The 19,998-nt window shown below is 35.2% G+C and overlaps 1 protein-coding gene across 2 annotated transcripts in view; it reads left to right on the top strand.

The window, feature by feature from the left end:
* Galnt1 (polypeptide N-acetylgalactosaminyltransferase 1) overlaps nt 1-19,998 on the top strand; it is a 119,018-nt gene that overhangs the window by 21,373 nt on the left and 77,647 nt on the right. The window contains exon 2 of one of the 2 annotated variants that reach the window (XM_087193320.1): nt 12,235-12,289. The exons of the other annotated variant lie outside the window; for it this stretch is intronic. The gene's annotated coding sequence lies outside the window, so the exon portion shown is untranslated. The remainder of the gene's footprint in view (nt 1-12,234; nt 12,290-19,998) is intronic. 2 annotated transcript variants of the gene reach the window in all.

Below are 19,998 nucleotides of genomic sequence, written 5' to 3'. Positions count from 1 at the left end.
TCCCTTGCCCTCCCTTCACCCCCTCCACCCTTCCCTATTTGCGAAGACCTTGTTTTCATTTTTTTCCTCTTCTCATATTTTTTCCTTTCCCTTTTTTCCCTTCCCCTACCCCTCCCAATTCCCCTGCTCTTTTAGACCTTTTCTTCCTGTTACACAATATCAGTTATACATTTTTAAAATTACAATATTAAGATCTAGGAGACATTACCACAGATTTTACAGAATTTAAAAGGATATAGAAAGCATACTACAAAAACCTTTTTTGAAATAAATTTGACAACTTCTAAGAAGTAACTTAGAAGACACATTAATGAAACTAACTCTGGAGGAAATATAAAATTTGAATAGCACCTATTAAAGAAAGTATATTCCTAGCTTGAAAACCTACCTGTATGACAACAGCAGGGTCATAAACATTTTAACTGATAAATTATATCAATTAAAGCAGAAAAAAGAAGGAACACTTCTCCCCTCATTATAGGAACTCAACATTGTGCTAATCCTAAAATTGGATAAAGATAATAGAAGAAAAAAATATGAACATAGGTACAAATTTGTTTAACAAAACAAACTATTAGAAATCAGATCTGGCAGGATGTAGAAAGTGGTTTTGTTATAGGGATGGCAGTGTTGGTTCAGCATTGGAAGATCCACCCCCAAAAGTCATCATTTTAACAGAGGAAAGGAAAAAGCCACATGATCCTGTCACTAGTTGGAGAAGAAGTATTGGACCAAATTCTACAGCTGTTTATAGTAAAAGCTGTCAGGAGACTAGAAGTAGAACAGAAACTTCTCAACAAATTAAAGACATGTAATCCATACTTCCAGCGAGAATGCCTTGTATGAATGGAGAAGATACAATGTTTTTTCCTTAAGTTGGGGAAAAAGGGCAGATATGCTTACTCTTTATCTGTCCATTAAACTTTGAAACCTAGTCCCCACCAAAATAATCTGGCAATAAAATGACACAACTAGGATGGGATTGGCATGGCAGAAGCAAAATCTTTATATGTAGATGAAATGATCATCTCCAGAGAAAATACTAAGAAATCTCTAGGAGCCCCTAGAACTTGTACTTGAATTTAGCAGGATTAGAAACACAAGGTCTATATAAAAATTCAGGTCTGTATATAGTTGCTATAAATGAAGAACTGGATATTGAAATTTTAAAGTTATGTAGGAGTACAAAGGACCCAGAAAAGCCAAAAACAAAAACAAAAACGAAAACAGTGTTGGAAGAGGTTTAGTACCCAATTTTAAGACTTCCTCTAAAGCTACAGTAATCAAGGCAGTGTTGGTGTAAGGAAAGACATATAGATCATTGGAATAAAACAGAGAATCTAGAAATAGAACCACACATATATGGTCCACTGAGTTTTGAAAGATTATTTAACATTAGCATTTTATACAATATAAACTCAGTTCAAGAGCTGAGGAAGAGATAGTGTCTTCAGCAAATGGCACTAGAACACCTGGTATCCATATATAAAAAATTAACCTCAACCCTTTTTTTCCATACATGAAAATAATTTGAAGGGATCTATGAACCTAAATAAGAAAGCCTAAAAGTATAAAACTTTAAGAAGAAATTATAAGGGAAAATATTTATGAATTCAGGGTAGGCGAGAACTACCTAGGATACAAAAAACATGATGTATAAAAGAAAAAAATTGATAAATGAGATTCCATCAAAATTTAGAACTTTAAATGACATCATTAAAATGAAAAGTAGTCCTTAAACAGACCATATTTACAATGCATATAACCTATGAGCAGGATATATAAAGAATTCTTAGAGCTCATTAATAGACAACCCAATTAAAATGTAGACATAAGAAGATGATAAATAGCCAGTATAGCACAAGGAATGGTGTGCAACTCTAGAATCAGAAAAATACTAATCAGTACAATAATAAGATTGAATTATACACTCATTAGGGAGATGAAGTTAAAAGTTTTAAAAGCCTTGTCATGACATTTTCTTTTTGTTGGAATCTCCCCCTTTGTGTTTAATTTGTCACCCCCAATGGATTCATTCTGCTGGGTTTCCTGGGGTTGTGATCCTCATTGTCTTTTCCTAGGGCATTGTCTAAAATTTTTTGGAGTGCCGGTTTGGTATTGATGAAGTTCCTGAGGTGCTCTTTGTCATGAAAGTATCTTAATTCTCCATCAATTTTGAAAGATAGTTTTGCAGGTACATCAATCTGGGTTGGAGGCTATTTTCCTTTAGGGCTTGAAATACATCACTCCAAGCTCTTCTTGCCTTGAGGGTTTGCATTGAGAAGTCTGCTGTGATTCTGATGGGCTTTCCTTTGTATGTGATTTGTTTCTTTTCTCTCACTGCTTGTAGAATTTTGTTCTTCTGTTGGATTTCTGGAATGCTAACTATTATATGCCTATGTGTAGATTTTTTTTGATGAAGGCTAGCTGGAGTCCTATATGCCTCACTTATCTGTATGTCAAGTTCTTTTCCCCTCCTTGGGAAGTTTTCTGCCCTCACTTCTGTGAAGAGTTTTTTTATGTCATCTGCACTCTCTCCTCTTTCTTCATTGACTCCAATCAGTCTTACGTTATTCCTCTTTGGATTGTCTAGCAGCTGCTGGATTGATTTCTCATGTTCCCTTACAGTTTTAAAGCAATTTTTCTTTTCCTTCTCACTAATTGCCATCTTATCTTCTATATGTGAAATTCTATCCTCACATGGGTTCATTCTGCTCTGCAGACTTTCGATGGAGTTTTTAATCTCTTGGAAATCTGTTTGTATCTGTTTTATGGATTCCATTTGTTTCCTATGTTGGGATTCCATCATGTTCCTCAGATCCTCTATTTTTTTTATCTGTGTCCTCTCTAGATTTATTAATCATGTCTTGCACCATAAGCAAAACCTTTGCTGTTATCTGAGTAATTATTTCTGATTTCATTTTTCCCAGATCCTCTTTTGTTGCCAGTTCAGAGAGTCCAGGTGGTTGAGTATCAGAGTGTTCCATCTCGTTTCCCTTTGGGGTTGCTGTAGGTGATCTGGAAGTCTGTTTTTGAGGCTTGTTTATGTGTCTTCTCATTTCCACGGGGAGGGGGATGCTTCTGGCACCCACATGGTTCACCTTCTCTGCCCTAGGAGCTTGGGATGGCAGCGGGGGAGCTTCCTTCTGGGTGCTGGGACCAGCTGAGCTTCTTGGCCCTAGGAGCCTGGGATGGAGGCGGGGAGCTTCCTTCCAGGTGCTGGGACCGGCTCACCCTCTCTGCCCTAGGAGCCGGTCTATTTTATTTCTACACATAACTTTTTCTAATATTTTTGTCTTGAACAGGATCACAAAGAGTTTATTTTTACAAGTAAATTCTGTCTTTAAGTTTTGTAGGCTCTGTTCTTTGGGAAAATTTTGTCTGACAAAGTGGCTTCATAACTAAAACTTATTACTTGTATCATTAAAAAGATAATTTATTGAATATAATTATAAGTGATTATATAAAACATGAGGTCTAGTTTTATTGTCTTACTTTTAAGATAGAGAAATAAAATTTGAGAGATAAGTAGAAAAGCAATAAAAGTAATTACAAGATTCCAGAGTACTGTTGTGGGTTTGGAGTTTGGTTTTTTTAAGCTCTGATGTAATCTTCATGCCAGGTTCTTAATAAAGAGAAAAACTATATTAAAGAGTTCATAGTGCGTATCTTCATAAAAGATAGAATGTAATAATGTAAAATTATTGGCATTTCAAAAATTCTTCAGAATGTCATTTGTATGAAACTTGTTAATTCTAATCTGTTTGGAAACAAAGGATCAAGTATAGCCAATATATTTCTGAAGCAAATGCTTATCCTATAAATTTTTAACATTTAATGTAGAGCCAAGAGTGTATCTCAGTGGTAAAACACTTGCCTAACATGTGCTTTGGGTTCAGCAACACACACACACGCACACACACGCACAAACAGTCTGGTATTACAAAAACCCTTTATACTTCCCTATGATGTATCATCAGTTAATTCTTATTAAGCTCTGGATTTGATCCCAGCAACACACGCACATACAGTAAAACAATCCACACTTTTCATCCAACCCCTGCACTGTAGGTTAGGTTTTCTATTCTGTTTTCCTAATTTACCCACTGACACCTATTAGGGCAAGGATAGACAAACATGGAAGGAAAGTAAGCACAACACCCTACTGTACATACATAGAAACCTGATATATGAAGTTGGTGTTACAAATCAGATAAGGAAATAGAATACTCTGTTTCTTCGTGGTTTTGGTATTTTTTTAAGGGGGGGTGGTTAGTTGGTTGGTTGTTGAGATGGGGGTCTCACTCTGTTGCCTAACCTGATCGCAAACTCCTGAGTTCAAGTGATTGTCCTGCCTTAGCCTCATGAGTGTTGGATTTATAGGCACATGTCACCATGCCCAGCTGGAATACTCTTTAAATAGTAAGGGATTATTATTTAACAACATAAAAATATTGATCTCTTACCTCAAACCATATTGGACAAAGAGTGGAAAACTCCAGATGGAGTAAAGATTTAATTGTGAATGGCAAAACTTAAACTGTCAGAATAAAATATTAGAGTGTTTTAGACCCTAGTTTTTCATAGATGACAAAAGCATAATTGTGGAAGAAAAAGATTAATAAATTAGTCTGTACTAAACATTAAAATTAAAATACTTTGCTTTTTTGTTTATACCTAAAGGAGAATAAAGTCTGCATAATCTCAAGTATACATAATGTATTTCTAACAATATAAAGGAGAAAAGGTTTTTTAAATCACAATAATATACCTATATATACATCAGTGTACACACATATGTAAATGTGAAAAAGATAGCCACTAAACATTTATTATCAAGGCGATGCAAATTTAAAAACTACCTTGACGAAACTGTTGAAGTTGGACAACACCAGACATACCTCCTTCTATACCATTGTGGCAGTTTTCAGCAAAAGGGTCAGTATATTTTGTGCTTTGCAGGCCATAGCAGATGAATGGGTATGGCTGTGTTCCCACAAACATTTATTTACAAAAATAGTAGTTTGCCAACTCTTGCTCTGTGATTACCAGAATTAAAATGGCTTATTAATAGCAGAAGAATCATAGATGATTCTTAAAAACAGGTTGGATTTAAAGGTAGTAGAATAAATTTTATGATTTCATTTCTGTGAATTCCAGAGGTTGAAAATTTCAAGTATTTTCTTCTCCAGCACAAACACAAATCAATACTTTGAAATAGTTATATGTAAAATATTTGTGATAAAGATAATTAAACAGTAATGAGAAAAAATACGGAGATTTGCTCATTAAACTTAACTCATTAAACTTAGCTTGTTGATGATTCTTACATCTAATTTCTGTCCAAAATGATGATGGAATTTTTTTCTGCTTCTTCATAGACTCGAGTGTAACTGACATTGTGGTCTACCAGCAATTTCCCATTTTTCAATTTTCTTATTGTGCTTTCCTTGCTCTCCCACTCCTGATGTTGAACCAATATACCATCTGTAAAGTTACAGTATTTTTTCCTTACCAGCTATAAGTTTTTTAAACTTCTCTCCCAGGTTACAAGAAAACTGTTGTTTTCAAAGCACTGGTTTTTTTGTTTTGTTTTGTTTTTTTGTTTTTCCTGATTTATTTAGCCATTGTACCTGTTTCTTACAGGCTGAGTCCCTGCTTCCTTTATGTATTTATGAAAGCTGACCATCTGGTGCCATCTTCTGTCCTGCTGTTAAGTGATGGCCATGTTCGGTGTGGGGAGGCATGCACATACAACAGAGCTGGTGTGGCATGAGGAGTGTGTGTCCCAGAGTCATTTTTTCTTTTTGGTAAGATGGTAAGCAGACTAGACCCACTTCACTGGTTTTGGGGAAGATTGTGTAAAATAGTGCCAATAAGCAGTTAATAAGCACTCGGTATTATTATTATGCTTTATTTTTCCTTCTTTGACTTGAATTCCTATTTTAAAAAAGACAAGCTTTGGGCTAGGGATGTAGCTTAGTGGTAGAGCACTTGCCTAGTGTGAGCAAGGCCCTAGGTTTGATCCTCAGGACTGTAGTCAGTCAATAAAAAGCCTTATTGCTTTGGGAACTGCATATATTGCATGTACTTTTCATCCAGCTTGTGTTGCATATATGGCTACTATGCGGCTAGTACTAAGCTTGAAATATTCTCACCCTAAAGTCTTTGAGTACAATATTGTCTAATTTCTTTTATCTCCATAGTTTATAAGCTCCTGTAACCTTTCAGTGTTACATTTAAATCACCACTCACTGTTACTTGCCTAATAATTGGCAGAAACAGCCTCCAGTGCTATGTGACTTTTTTCTGCATTCTTACCATTGACCTTAACTACTTAGAACTCTGCCCTCATTTGTTTTAGACAACATTCTCCAGAACTTGCTCAGACTTTTCATACCTTCTGGTTCTCTCAGTGTTTATGTTCTGCCCACCTTTAAAACTTCTGATTTTTCAGCTTGCTCAACTGGAAAATACAGATAAAACCAACCTGAAAGGGTTATTTTTAAGATAAAATTCTGTAATGCATAATCATTCATGGAGGAACCTCATACCCATATATCCTGATTAATTTATCCTGGGCTGAGGGGATGTCTGGTGTGAAAACAAAACTTCCTAAGTAATATGGCACATTGCAACCATTCAGACAGTTCCTCCTCCCCATCTTTTGTCTCACTGTTGTTCTGTTGGACTTTCTGTTGGACTACCAAGAATTGATATTGACTATCTCCTCCCTAAGGATAGTGACATTGTCTAACTCATCTTTTTTCTCCCATGAGCTGGTAAAACACTTGACATATAACAAATAGTTACTTAATAAGTTTAAGTGAGAGAATGTGTACATGCTCTGATTTTGTTCCCAAAACATCAGTGTTTGCAATATTTGGCCTGTCAATGTAGGATGTTAAATTCGTTGGTAATCTTAAGCTTTTAGCTGAGACACATTTAAAAGTTATTTTTTTAACTTTGAATTAAAAAAAAATCTAAATATATAAAACCAGAAGAAATAGTAAAATTAATCCCCTTAAACCTGTATCCATCCTCCAGATTCAACAAAGATCATGATTTTTGCCGTGCATGTTTCACCTTTCATCTTCCTCTATCCCATGCACAGATATTTTAGAAGAAATTTTGTCATTTTACCTGTAACATTTCTCAGTGTAGATCTTTTTTTGTGTGTGTGCGGGCTCGAACTCGGGATCTTGAGCTTGCGAGGCAGGTGCCAGAACCACTGAGCTAAATTCTCGGCCTGAATTTAACAATTCTTAAATTCTCTAAAACTCAAGTAGAGAATTGTCATCTGCAAAATATTTATCTTTTGGTCAACATTTTTCCATAATAAAGACAAACATATGCAGGTGTTTAATGTTTTTAATAAAGAAGTGATAGCCTAAGTGTTCAGAGGCTTGGTAGAATATAATTTTGAGAATTAGATGGCATTTACAAAAATAATGCAAAAGAAATGTTTTGAGTTATTGATGTTGTTGCAGAATTTAAGAGACCAGAGAGAGCAGTGAGTGAAATAGGATTTATTTAAGTGCGCATCGGTGCACAGATTTATATCTAGAGGCTGAGCTTTGAACAAAGAAGAGACTCCAGTTTTACACATGTGGTCAAGGGGGTCGGTCTTCCTAGTGCCACGAAATTGGTGGCTGGGCAAGTGGGTTTCCAGAAGCAGAACAAAGGCAGTTAATCAAGTAATGACAGTTTGGCAACTTAGCATATCTTGGTGGAAAAAACTGGATCTTATGTAAGTGAGAGGTCATAAAATGTTACTTACATGAATAAAATTAACAGCCACCGTAGTGGGGAAAAGAAACAACACCCATAGGAAGGGAAGAAGTCTGAGGGGGAACTGGTTAAGGTTGGGAGACTTGTTTTTCCTTTTTTTTTTTTTTTTTAAAGTTCTGCTTCCTTGTGAATGAAAGGATTTTTTTTTGGACTTTTTCCAACTGTTTGCTTAACTTTCTATGACATGATTAAGTAAATAGCTAAATTGCAGGGTTATTTTGTTTGCTTTTTTGGTTCCTTGATGAGGAAGCACATCCTATAATCTGCCCACCAAAGAACTGAAAAAAAAAAAAAAAAGCTCAAGAAAAGGTGCTTGAAATGTCATCCCCTAGAGTGCATCAGAATTAGCATTAGTGTGGAAGTAACTGAGACTACAGGGAAGACCCAGTTGAGAGAATGTGGCAAAGAATAGCTATTCACAGAAAAATCAGCAGGAGACAATGCAAACAACCCTAAGGTTATATACTAAGAAAATTAAATGGTATTCTGGAGAAAACAAATTAGGAAAAGAACAATAACACAAAAATTGAAATACCAAATTGTTGACTAGTTAAGGAAAGAAAATGAAAGATAATGTGTTTTGTAGTATATGTGATAAATCTGTAATAAATCTAGGAAGTTGAATTGTTGAGTAGAATACTATCTGTAACATACTAATAAATGAACAGTTTGGTTTTTTTCAATGTAATTAAATATTTCAGGCTGTTATCTTGGGTCAAAGTTAAAATATACCACTACTCCAACTTTTTGTTTTTGTTATTTGAGCAAAATTGAAAACTTTAGATCTTAAAAGGTCACTTTTAAATTAATCCAAGAAACATCATGCAGTATATTAAGGAAAGTTCAAAAGAACCTCTATGTTTGTAATTGAAAAAGACAACCAGATTTCATCTGGTGTTACTGTCCTTTGATATTTTTTTTTTCTCCTCCCTAATGATTCTCTTATGGAGGAAGAAAAGTATGTTACTGAGCTCTGGGGAATGCATAGAGGAGGAAAAATAGGGAAATAGAATAATAACAGAGATTTCTACATTGTTTTTGGTCTTTCTCATCTGTAGCGTAGTGTCAAGAGACTGTGGGATCTTAGTCTTGTTATCTAAACTGGCAGGGGCAGTACTACTGGTTGGTAAGTTGTAGTCATTCTTTCTTACAGACCTGAGTTTCCTATGGGATCATTTCTCTTTAACTTGAACCTTTAGCATTTTTTATAGTGCAAGTCTGTGTGAGAGAGTTGTTTTGGTGTTTCTTTACCTGAAAATACCTGTTCCATGTAGAAAAGTTAGAGTTTATTTTTTTGGTTGTTGTTGTTCAGTACATAGTATGTTTTTTTTCTTCTGTCTACTTTCAAGATTTTTTTCTGTATCTTTGATTTTCAGCAGTGTGAATATGATGCTGTAGTGTAGTTTTCATTGTATTTACTACCTTGCTTAGGTATCATTTGCTTTAGATTTACAGTGTTATTTTTCCCCAAACATTGTAGCCATTTTTACCTGTTTTAAAAAAATTTCTATATATGCTTTTATGTTTAATTTTCTTTGTGCTCTCCTTTTGGGACTCCAATTTAAAATTTTATGATGTATCTTAACTTACCAATGAAGTCTTGTTTCATTAAAGTTTTTTCTTCAGATTGGATAGTTTTTTTCTGTCTTTAAGTTGATTAAATTTATAGTTCGTTGTCTCTAATCATTGTTAAACCAGTCAAATGAATTTTCCATTTTAGATTTTGCTTTTTTGATCTACATAGTCCTTTTTTATAGTTTTAACTTATCTGATGAGAGTACTCTTCATATATTATTAACTTCTTGAACATATTTATTATAGCTGCTTTATAGTCCTTGTCAACTGATTCCAACATCTGGGTCATCTGTGTTCAATACCTGTTGAATAGTTTTAAAAAAATATTGGTCACATTTTCCTGTCGTGTAATCTTTTATTGTTTAATGGATATTGTGGATATATGTGTTTGTGACCAAACTATTTTCTCCAAGAGAGTATTAATTCTTTGTTGTTTTAGCAGACAGTTAACTGCCTAGACTTAAACTCTATAAACTGTTTGCCCTGATATCTCTTCTCAGTTATTTCAGCCATCTAATTGCTGCTTTTCTTTGAGTCTGTCCTGTGTTATATGATTCAGGGCCCACCTAAAGTCTGAGGGAGGGTATACGTATTTTGGAGTTCCTACTTTTCTAGGATTTTTCTTCTTGTTTTCTGGTTGCTCTGCTAGCTGGAAACTTCCTTTGATCCCTTTAGCAAATATGATTATAAATTCTTGAGTTTCCACTACTTTGAGTGTAGGTTGGTTATCTGCCTTCAGGCAAGCACCTATATAAAGGATCATCTCACCTGTGTAGCTCCCCTCTTTCAAGGATTGACTTTGCCTCAGTTTCTGCCTTTTCTTTGCTCTCTAGTTTCTATGTATATTTGTTCCCCAGGGCCTGCAAATAGTTGTTTTATTTATTATTTCACTTTATTTTGTAGTATTGAGCCCAGGGCCTTGTGCATACCAGGCAACCACTCCATAACTCAGTGATATCCCAGTCAAAATCACTGTTTTATATTTTGGCCAGAGATCATAATTTTCACTTTTAGTTGTTTGTCCAGTAGAAGCTGTTCTACTTTTCTGTATGTAAGTCTCCAATGTTTTTACTTTTATCTTTTTGGAATCCTTATTTTTTGGTGTATGTCTCATAAATAGCACAATTTATCATTTATTTCTCTATAGAGTACAGTTTATTTTGTGCTAGGTGTTGAACTGAGGGTCTTGCTTAATTTTAATAACTGGTATACTTGAATTTATTTCTAACATTTTATGTTTTCTATATTTGTAGTTCTGTGATTTTAAATTTCTAATTTTCTTTTGGATTGGTTTTATTATTCTTTTTTCAACTTTGATTTTTAAGTTTTATATCTTTGTGTGTGTGTTGTTGTTGTTGTTGCAATATAGTAAGATTGAACCCAGGGCCTTCACATTGAACCACATCCCTAGCCTTTTTTATTTTTTATTTTTAGTTAAAGTCTTGTCAGATTGCTCAGAATGGTCTTAATTGTCTGATCTTCCTGCTTTATCCTCCCAGAGTGCTGAGATTACAGGCATGTAGTACCATACCTGGTTTATATTGTTTTTGCTTAGTTGATGTTACCTTTTAATTTTTGGTGAGATATTTGAATGAAAAGTTTAACATTCATCAAATAGGTCTATCCCAGTGATGACAAACCTTTTAGAGCTTTCAGTAATGTAAACAGCCTGCTGTAGCATGTATGCCATAGGTTCACCACCCCTGGTATATACCATAACCTAGGTATGAGGTAGGCTGTGCTACTAGGTTTGTGTGAAGTATAGCCTGTGAGGTTCACACAACAGTGAAATCACCTAATGATACATTTCTCAGAACATATCCCTCTCATTAAGTGGTGGTACATGACTGTAATGCTATGTCTACGATGGACATGTCATGCATCATGTTTTAGTTTGTAGCTATTAAATTTATAGTGAAATTTTACTTCTGTGCAATGTCCTATAGAAGTAGATTCCTTAATTTAGATCCTCTGCGGTTTACATCTTCTTGTTTTTCTTCACAGGGTACATACTTATCTAAATCAGTAATTGCAGTTGTAGAGTGGTGTATTAGGAAGTTTTTGATTAAACATAGAAGCAAAATACCCAGTGGATCACTAGGGGCTTTATTGTCTCACATAACAAATTCACACATAGTTTTTAGGGTTGGTGTGACTCTGTGATATAATCAGGGCCTCATGTGCTTTCCATGTTTTCAATTTTGTCATCCTCAGCATGTTGATGATGGCTTCCCTTATGTCCTGAAGATGACTACTGTACTTCTAAGTATGCTGTAGAAACACTTTGTATAGGTGAAAAAGTGTAGTTCTCTGTTGAAATCTTTATGAGGGAACATAACTTGCCCCAAATGTTTCCCAGTAGAGCTCCCCTCAAGTCTCATTGATTAGGATTTGGTCATTTGCAGTGGCAAGAGGAATGGAATGGCTATGGTTGGTGTGGACCAGTCAAGAATGGGTGGTCTAGTGGAGAATTATCACTGGAAATAGGTTGAGGGTTTAACACAGTGAAAAATGGGGGTAGGGGTGCGACAAAAGTATCTGCCACAAGTGCTGTTTTTGGTTTTCCCACCTGGAAAGTTAATATCCTGGTAGTTTTATAAGAGGAGTAAAGATAATTTTATAGCATATCTACTGAGTTTGGTGTTGGTTCCTAGTAGTATTTTATTAATTGAGCTACTCATTTATGTACTAGACATTAAACACATTATGTGCCAGCTACTGTCCTCAGCATGGGGATAGTAGCTGAATAAGATGTGGTCCTTGCATTCATGTGGCAGCAACCTACAGTGGAACAGAGTGGCTCAGTTAAGAGGATAAAATAGAGTTAGTTTGCAATATACTGATTTTAGTAAATTTATTTTTCAACAGGAGATGTGGGACATGTGGATTGCGAATATGTATTCATTTGAAAAACCAGTTTGGGGTAAGTTGATAGTTGGGAATAAATGATGTCAGAGTTGTATTTCTCTTTTCAAAACTTACGTTGGTTGGACTTCATGCCTCATATAAATGTAAGAAGAGGCCTTGTACTAAAATTAAAATCTTTAATAATTAGAGAAGCATAACTATATAGTCCCATTACTAATGAATTAGTACCTTAATTTCTCATGAAGGAGGTCAGTTTGAAGACTAAATGAAGACTGGGTTCAGAAATACAAAGATACTTCTTACGTAGTTTAACTTGGGAGAGCTTATCATTGATGCCGTCATGTGTTCTGGAAATCATTCACAGAACCAGTGGTGAAAGTTTATCTCTGAGCCACTTTTGCAGTACTTCAAATGACTATTTGAATTTTTATTGTGTTAGACTGTATACAAAACATTCCTGATTGTTTCATCTAAGAAAGTACCTGTAGAAATACCGTTTAGTATTTACTGAGTGTATACTATAGTATGAGTGTTGTACATTCCCTCATTTAATTTCTTGCAGTTGCACTGTAATATCGGTATGTTTTTCTCATTTAAAAGGAATAAGGAAGCTCAGATTTTTGTTAATAAAGTAGTTTTTCTAGGGCCACATAACAATTTTTGAAACTCAAATTTGAATTTCAGGGCTGGGGATTTAGTTCAGTGGCACTGCGCCTGCCTCACAAGAGCAAGGTCCTAAGTTCAATCGCTGGTACCAAAAATAAAATAAAATTTGAATTTCAACATTTGGCCTAATAAACACTGAAGTATGAATATGTTGATTGTGTTGGAGTTCCTAAGGCTATTCCCAGGTTCATTAATTAACCCATAGGCTTCAGCACATGGTACTAACAGCTAAGATTTATTTCAGCAAAAGAATACAAAGAAGTATTAGCAGAGGGCAAAATGCACGGAATGAAATCTGAAGAAAACCAGGTACAAGCTTCTGGGTCCTCTCCCTGTGGAGAAACACAGGATGTACTTAATTTCTCCAGCAGTGAATTGTGGCAACACGTATAAAATGTTTTCTACCAAAGAAACTCATTAGAGGCTTAATGCCCAAGATTTTTATTGGGACTGGTCATATAGTCACCTCTGTCTAGTATATACCAAAATTTCAGGTTCCCAGATGGAAAGCAGATGTTAGCATGAACCCATATTGTTTATGCAGTTTAGGCATAGTGAGCCATACTTACAAGTAATTGACAGATTTTATTTCTCTGAGAGAGAGTTTGTACATTTTTTGTCTTTTTGTCCACAACTATTTGTATTATATACACATGTATATTATGTTGAAGAACAATATAGGGAAATAGAAATTTAAACCACTTAAGTGAGGATGTTACAAAATTAATGTTTACTTCATGAAGGCCTGACTTGTGAGTGGCTTTTAAACACATGGGATCTTATTATTATGAGACAGGAACTCTCTAAGTTACCAAGTTACTCAGGTAGGGTTTGAACTTTCAGTTGTCATGCCTTAACCTCACAGAGTGCTGGTATTACAGACTGTACCACCATGCCTGGCTCTTTACTGCTATTTGAAATCTGCTTTATGTTACGCAAACAAGACAAAGTAGATAGGGAAAGTTCCGTACTTGAAAGTGAGGAGTTCTAAGTTTAAAAAGTTAACCACTTAACAGTTAACTCCAAGCATTACTGGGGCAGTGCATTTGTTTATGTACTGACTATCCCAGATGTTGCTCCTGCAGGTGTCATTTCAAGTAGATGATTCTTGTATCGAATAAATTTGATTAAATTGTCATTTCATATTTCCTGTTAACTTATAAAAATTAATGAAAAGATACGCAATTTTTTGTCATCCCATATTTACATAATTGGACTAGTAAGTGGTTAAATAGGATTACCTATTGTAGAACTTGACAGACTCCTTAGCACAATAATATGCAATGTGAGTCCCCTACAATCAATAGAGCATATGTGTAACATTTCCCTAACTTATTGGATCATAGAATTTCTTTGGTGAAGACTCCAAATATGGGTCCTGATATAACATTCTTTCAAACAAAACTGGTCAGTGACTAAATAATAGTGGGAAGCCATTAAAAGATTTTAGGCAAAGGAGAGATAGAGGCAAAACAACTTTAGAAAAAGAGCAAAATCTTTTTTTTTTTTCTCGGTACCGGGGATTGAACCCGGGTCTTTGCGAAAAAAGCAAAATCTTGTATGTTATGCTGCCTTCCTGATAAAACTTTTTTGGGACTTCCCTATCTGGATATCCCTTTTCCCGCATATCTTTTAGAACAGTGTGATTAGGTGATGAGGTGTGGGTCATTGCCTTCATGCTTGTGGCCATCTACAGTAACAAAGTATCAAAAAATCTTTAGCAAATATTCAGTATATGTAGAGAATTTTAAATGAGTTGTGACTCAAAAATGCTGTATCTTTTTTTAAAGGAACAATATAATAGACAAAAATTAGGCACTATGTCTTTATTTTAATAATCTCATTTTGAAAAACATTTCTGAAATTTTTAAAACTTCTCTAAAGTTTTATTCCTTTTCCCAGCATCAAATTCTTTTTTATGATCTTTATGACTTTTTATTTTCCTCGAGTTGTGTCATCATAATCATTTTTATGTCTTGTATCTAGATGTCCCCCATAGCCTCATGTGATCACAGGTGGGGTTTTTTGGAGGTGGCTGGATTGAGGGTGTGTGTGCTGAGATTAAAGGTGCCCCACCTAGGGTTTGAGTGCTACCCACTCACAAAGGGTGGGCAGCCTGGATGGAATATAAGGGACCAAAAGAGGGCTGCTGCTGTCACTTGCTACTTTGCTGTCTTCTCCCTGTCCTGCTTTGCCATGGACTGTTTGTCCCCTATGATGTCCCTCTGCCATGCTACCCTGCCTTGGAGCCAGCTGTGGACCAAAACCTCTACAAACAGTGAGCGAAAATAAACGTTTCCTCCTTTGACTTTGGATGTTGGATATTTTGTCTCAGCAACCAGAGAAAGTAACTAAGACACCATTTAAACACTTTTTAACTACTAGATTTCTTTTGTGGTAGATGGAATATGATTTTAAATAATAAAATGGTCATAGTGGCTGCATCCATTCTTCGCCTTATGAAAACAAAATGTAACCTTTAAAATCAAGATTAAAACAAGGATTCTTGTTATCTCCTTGTTTGGTAGTGTACTAGAGAATCTAGCAAGGTGGCTGAATTTAAAATCTGTAAGTGGGCTGGGAATGTAGCTCAGCGGCACAAATGCCTGCCTGGCAAGTGAGAGGCCCTGAGTTTGATTCCTGGTACCTGAATAAATAAATAAATAAATAAATAATCAAGTGCATTTCTGTAAAGTAGCAACAAAATAGTATCATTTCAGGTAGAGAAAAGATATTAAAATATAAAACATTTTGTGACAAGTATTTGTATCAAACCTTTAAAAGAGAATATGATTAATTGAAATATTAACAGGTCTAAATTAATGGAGAAATAGAACGTGTGAATTTAAAGACTTAATATTGTAAAGATAGCAATTTTCTCCAATTATTTATAGGTTTATTTCAATCTATTTAAAATCACACCAGCTTTTCTTTTTGAGTAGAGCTTGAAAAGTTGATTCTAATATTTTTAAAAAAGATTAATGAAGTAAGAGTAGTCAAGGCACTCCTGAAGACAGTGAAAGAAGAGAAGACTTGCTTTACCATATTTCAAGAATTAGTAACTAGGGCAGGGGATTTAGCTCAGTGGTTCTGCCTCCTGCCTCGAAAGTGCAAGGTCCTGAGTTTGATCCCTGGTACCAAAAAAAAAAAAAAAATTAGTAACTAGAGACATTTATAGTTAAATGGATGCACATTGAGGCGATACTCTTTTTTTTTTTTTTCTGAGGTGATACTCTTAAGTGAAATAAATAGGACACACATGTGTAAATACAGAATAGTTTCTCTGGTGTGAGAAACTGAAAGTGTAAATGAGGATCAAAATGTATAATAGATAATGTGAAATAGGAAGAAAAGGTCTAAAGGGGAAGGGCAATTCGGAGGGGTTGGGGAAAGGAATAAATATGAGAAAAAGAATGGAAACAAAGTCTTTGTAAATAGGGAGGGGTGGATGGGTTCAAGGGAGAACAGGGGAATGGGGGAAAAAATAAGAACCAAGATATACTATGTAAAGGTACAAATTCCCAATAATGAATGTCAGCATATTGTATACCTAAAATGTACCTACAAAATTAATGAATGAAAAAAAGGAATTAGTATAAAATTCTAATAATGAGGATGATAGCAGTATTAAGGAGAGACAGGCAGATCAAGGGCATAGAACACAGAAACCTAGAAACTTGGTTTATGACAAAGTTAGCTTTGAACACCTTTAGTGAGAGGATGAATTCTCTTTTAAGTAGTTCTAAGACATTGGTTATCCACGTGGAAACAGTGACATTGACTTTCTGCTGAAACAGGAAAGGGAAAACTTTAGAAACTTTTTAAATAAAACATTTTTAATGAGTTCTAGGCAAAGAGAAATTTAAAACAGATAACCTGAACCCTAAAAGTTTGCTTTGTTAAGAAGATAAGCTATAAACTGAGAAAAAATAGTTGCAAGACATAATGACACAACATTGTGTAAAAATTTTTACAGACTAATAGGAAAAAGACAACCCCATCTAATAGAATAGTAACCAGACTAAAACTGGCACATTAGAGAAGAGGAAATGGAATGACCAGTAATGTTAGGGATGATGAGGAAGTGTAAATTAAAACTACATTAGAATACCAACTGCATACTCACTAGGATTGTCAAAAATAAAAAGGTCTGATTGCAGTAAGTTGCTAAGGATAAAACACATCCATCAGAGCTCTTGGAGGAGGGGAGTTTGCTTCACCCACCTGGGAAAACAAATTGGTGCTATTGGATCATATTGAAAATATGTGTATCCTTTGAACTAACACCCCAAGTATGTATTTTAGATCAGAAAATGGTGTGATGATTCATGAGTTAAGAATAGGTTTTTTAAAATTCATTTTTAAATGGTTGAAAAAAAGAATATCTTATAGTTTGTAATGTGAAAATTATATGAAATTCAAATTTTAGTGGCCATAAATTCTTAGATATTGTCACAGTCATTTATAGCTGTTTTTAGAGTACCACATAAGACTCAGGTGGTTGCAAGGGATTGTATGGCCCACAAAACCAAAAATCTTTAACCATTTAGCCCTTTGCCAAAAGAATTTGCCAGTCTCTGCACCCTAAATATTCTTACACATGTGTACTAGGTAATATGTTCAGGTCTGGTTATAGCATACCGCTTGTAATAGCAGAAACCTAGAGAGAACCAAATGTCTATTAAAAGTAGAGAAACCATGGTATGTTAAGTTGATAGAATTTTTTTTTTTGGTACCAGGGATCAAACTTGGGACCTTGTGCTTGTGAGGCAGGCGGCAGAACCACTGAGCTAAATCCCCAGCCCGATAGAATATTATTAAGTAGTGAAAATTAATTGACTATAGCTACATGAAACATATGGGTAAATTTCAGGAACACAGTGTTAGGGGGGAGAAAAGCAAGTCTCAGAATTTCCCATGTATACAGTTTAGAAACAAATGTTACTAAAACATTGTTAATGATAAAAGTGGGGTTAAACTCAGGACAAAGAAGGGTAGTAATTTCAAAATAGGGGTTACCTTTGAGGAGCTGGGAAAGAGATGAGATTGAGAATGTCAAAGATTATGTTTCTACCTGTGTGTTGTGATCATTTATTTCTATGACAAGTTTTATACATACTCTAGATTTTTATGATCAGTAGAGGTGAGCAGAAATTCATCAGTGCACCAGAACCTTCTTGATTTTGCCTATAGAATCCCAACCTCCATGCTTCCCCTTCACCTCTTAGGCATTTTGGTTGTATCAGGAGCCCAGTTCAGACTCTTTTAAGCAGAAGAAGAGGACTGATAGGATTCTCAGGTGGTTACAAAAGCAGAGGAAGAATCAAGGACTTGGTTATCATTACAACTCTCTGCCTCTCTTTGTGTGGTTCTGCTTAGTTCCAAATTTGACAAAAGGTGGACCTTTTCCACATAGTGGGCTGTGTGACTGATGGTCTCCCAGGTCTGTAACTCAAGAGGCCAAGGAGTCAGGTTCTGTGGTTGGCCTGGGTAGGTCATTTGACTAACCTGTCACCACAGAACTGGATTTGTTACTAGAAGAAACCCTGGAAGGAGGGGAAAGGAGGGGAACAAGGCCCAGTCATGAGCCAAGAAACCTCCTCAGTTCCTGTCTGTTCTGTGTTTATTCTTAAGTGCAAAACAGTATATTGGCCTTCTAAAAATATCTTTGTGGATATTAGGCCTATTTTGAAGTGAGCAAAGTGAGCAGTAAAATGTTATGTTGCCCAAGACATACTACTTACTCAGTGATTATTGTGGAAACAGGTTAAAAATGTCTGTGGAGCATATTATTTGTTAAAAAATAAAAATATAGCATGACCATGGAGGTCTTGCACGCTACCACTTTATAGTCATATCCACCTGATCCCATAATAAGGTCATTTAAGACATTATAACATTTACATCAAAATAGATAATACAAACTTACTTTAAAACATGATAAATCTATTCTCAATGACTGAAAGGAATAATAGAGTTTAACTGGGATGTGAGTTTATCCTTTTCTGTATTGCCAGGTTCATTGTATTGCACATATATTACTTTATAAATAGGAAAAATCATAAACTTACAAGATACTCAAGAAGTTTGGTTTATTACCTCAGGAATTGGTATGCTAATTAAGGTATCAGACATTATTTGTCATGAGTGGGAATATTTGCACCTTTAGCAGTCTGTACCCTTAGTACCCCAACTATTAAGTTTGTTCCCCTGACCTCTAAACTTGGGGTAATACCTGAGGAAATACTAATAATAAATAATTCATTGATGGGTTGCTGAGTAGTGTCTTACTGTATAGATGTATAAGTTGGACACTCTAATATGAATCCAAAATGCTCCAAGATCTGAAACTTGAGTGCTAGTGTGGCACTCAAAAAGTTTCAGATCTTGGAGCATTTCTGACTTCAAGTACGGGGTACTACACCTGTAAAATCTGTGCAAATTATTGTAGAATTTGAAAAATCCATAGGTTAAACAGTTCTGATCCCAAGCATCTTGGATAAGAGTTGCTGAACCTATACTATAATTTGCTTATCCATTTACCAATGATGGATATCGGAATTGTTTCCAGATTTTGATGATTATGATTAAATTGCATTAAAGATTTGTATATGGGTCTTTGTATTCACATGTGGTTTCCTTTCTCCTGAGGGAGAGGAAAAGGCAGATTTGTCAGGCATATCTGGGCCTATTATATATTAATAAAAAATTAGATTTTAGAAGACAATAAAGCCACACTTGAAAACCATTGCATCAGTACTCAGATGCTTTGGCAATGTCCAGAAGAGGTAGCCTTTCCATGTGAAATAGCTTAACATATAAATTTGTTATCTAATTTCTCTGATGAAAACTATTGTTTCGTGATGTTCTACCCAATAATTCTCTCACTGTTACCATAGCTATCAGTAGCTACACAGTGCATGTGACACAGTATCAGTTGTCACATTGCAGAAGCATGATTTTGAGGCAGGAATATGACAGTAGCATCCTTGTTCTCACCTTGCAGTCAGAGAATGTTGGTCTGATGGAAGATCAAAGTCCCCAGAGAGACAATAAGAAGTAATAATATTTTTTTTCAGTTTTAATTTTTTTTTTTTT

Source organism: Heterocephalus glaber, unplaced genomic scaffold, assembly GCF_053883595.1.
Source record: "Heterocephalus glaber isolate CG9 unplaced genomic scaffold, H.glaber_assembly_v1.0 deba00000331, whole genome shotgun sequence".
Classification (NCBI taxonomy): Eukaryota; Metazoa; Chordata; class Mammalia; order Rodentia; family Bathyergidae; genus Heterocephalus; species Heterocephalus glaber.
Note: the sequence above shows the minus strand (reverse complement) of the source record. Positions and strands in the feature narration are given on the sequence as shown.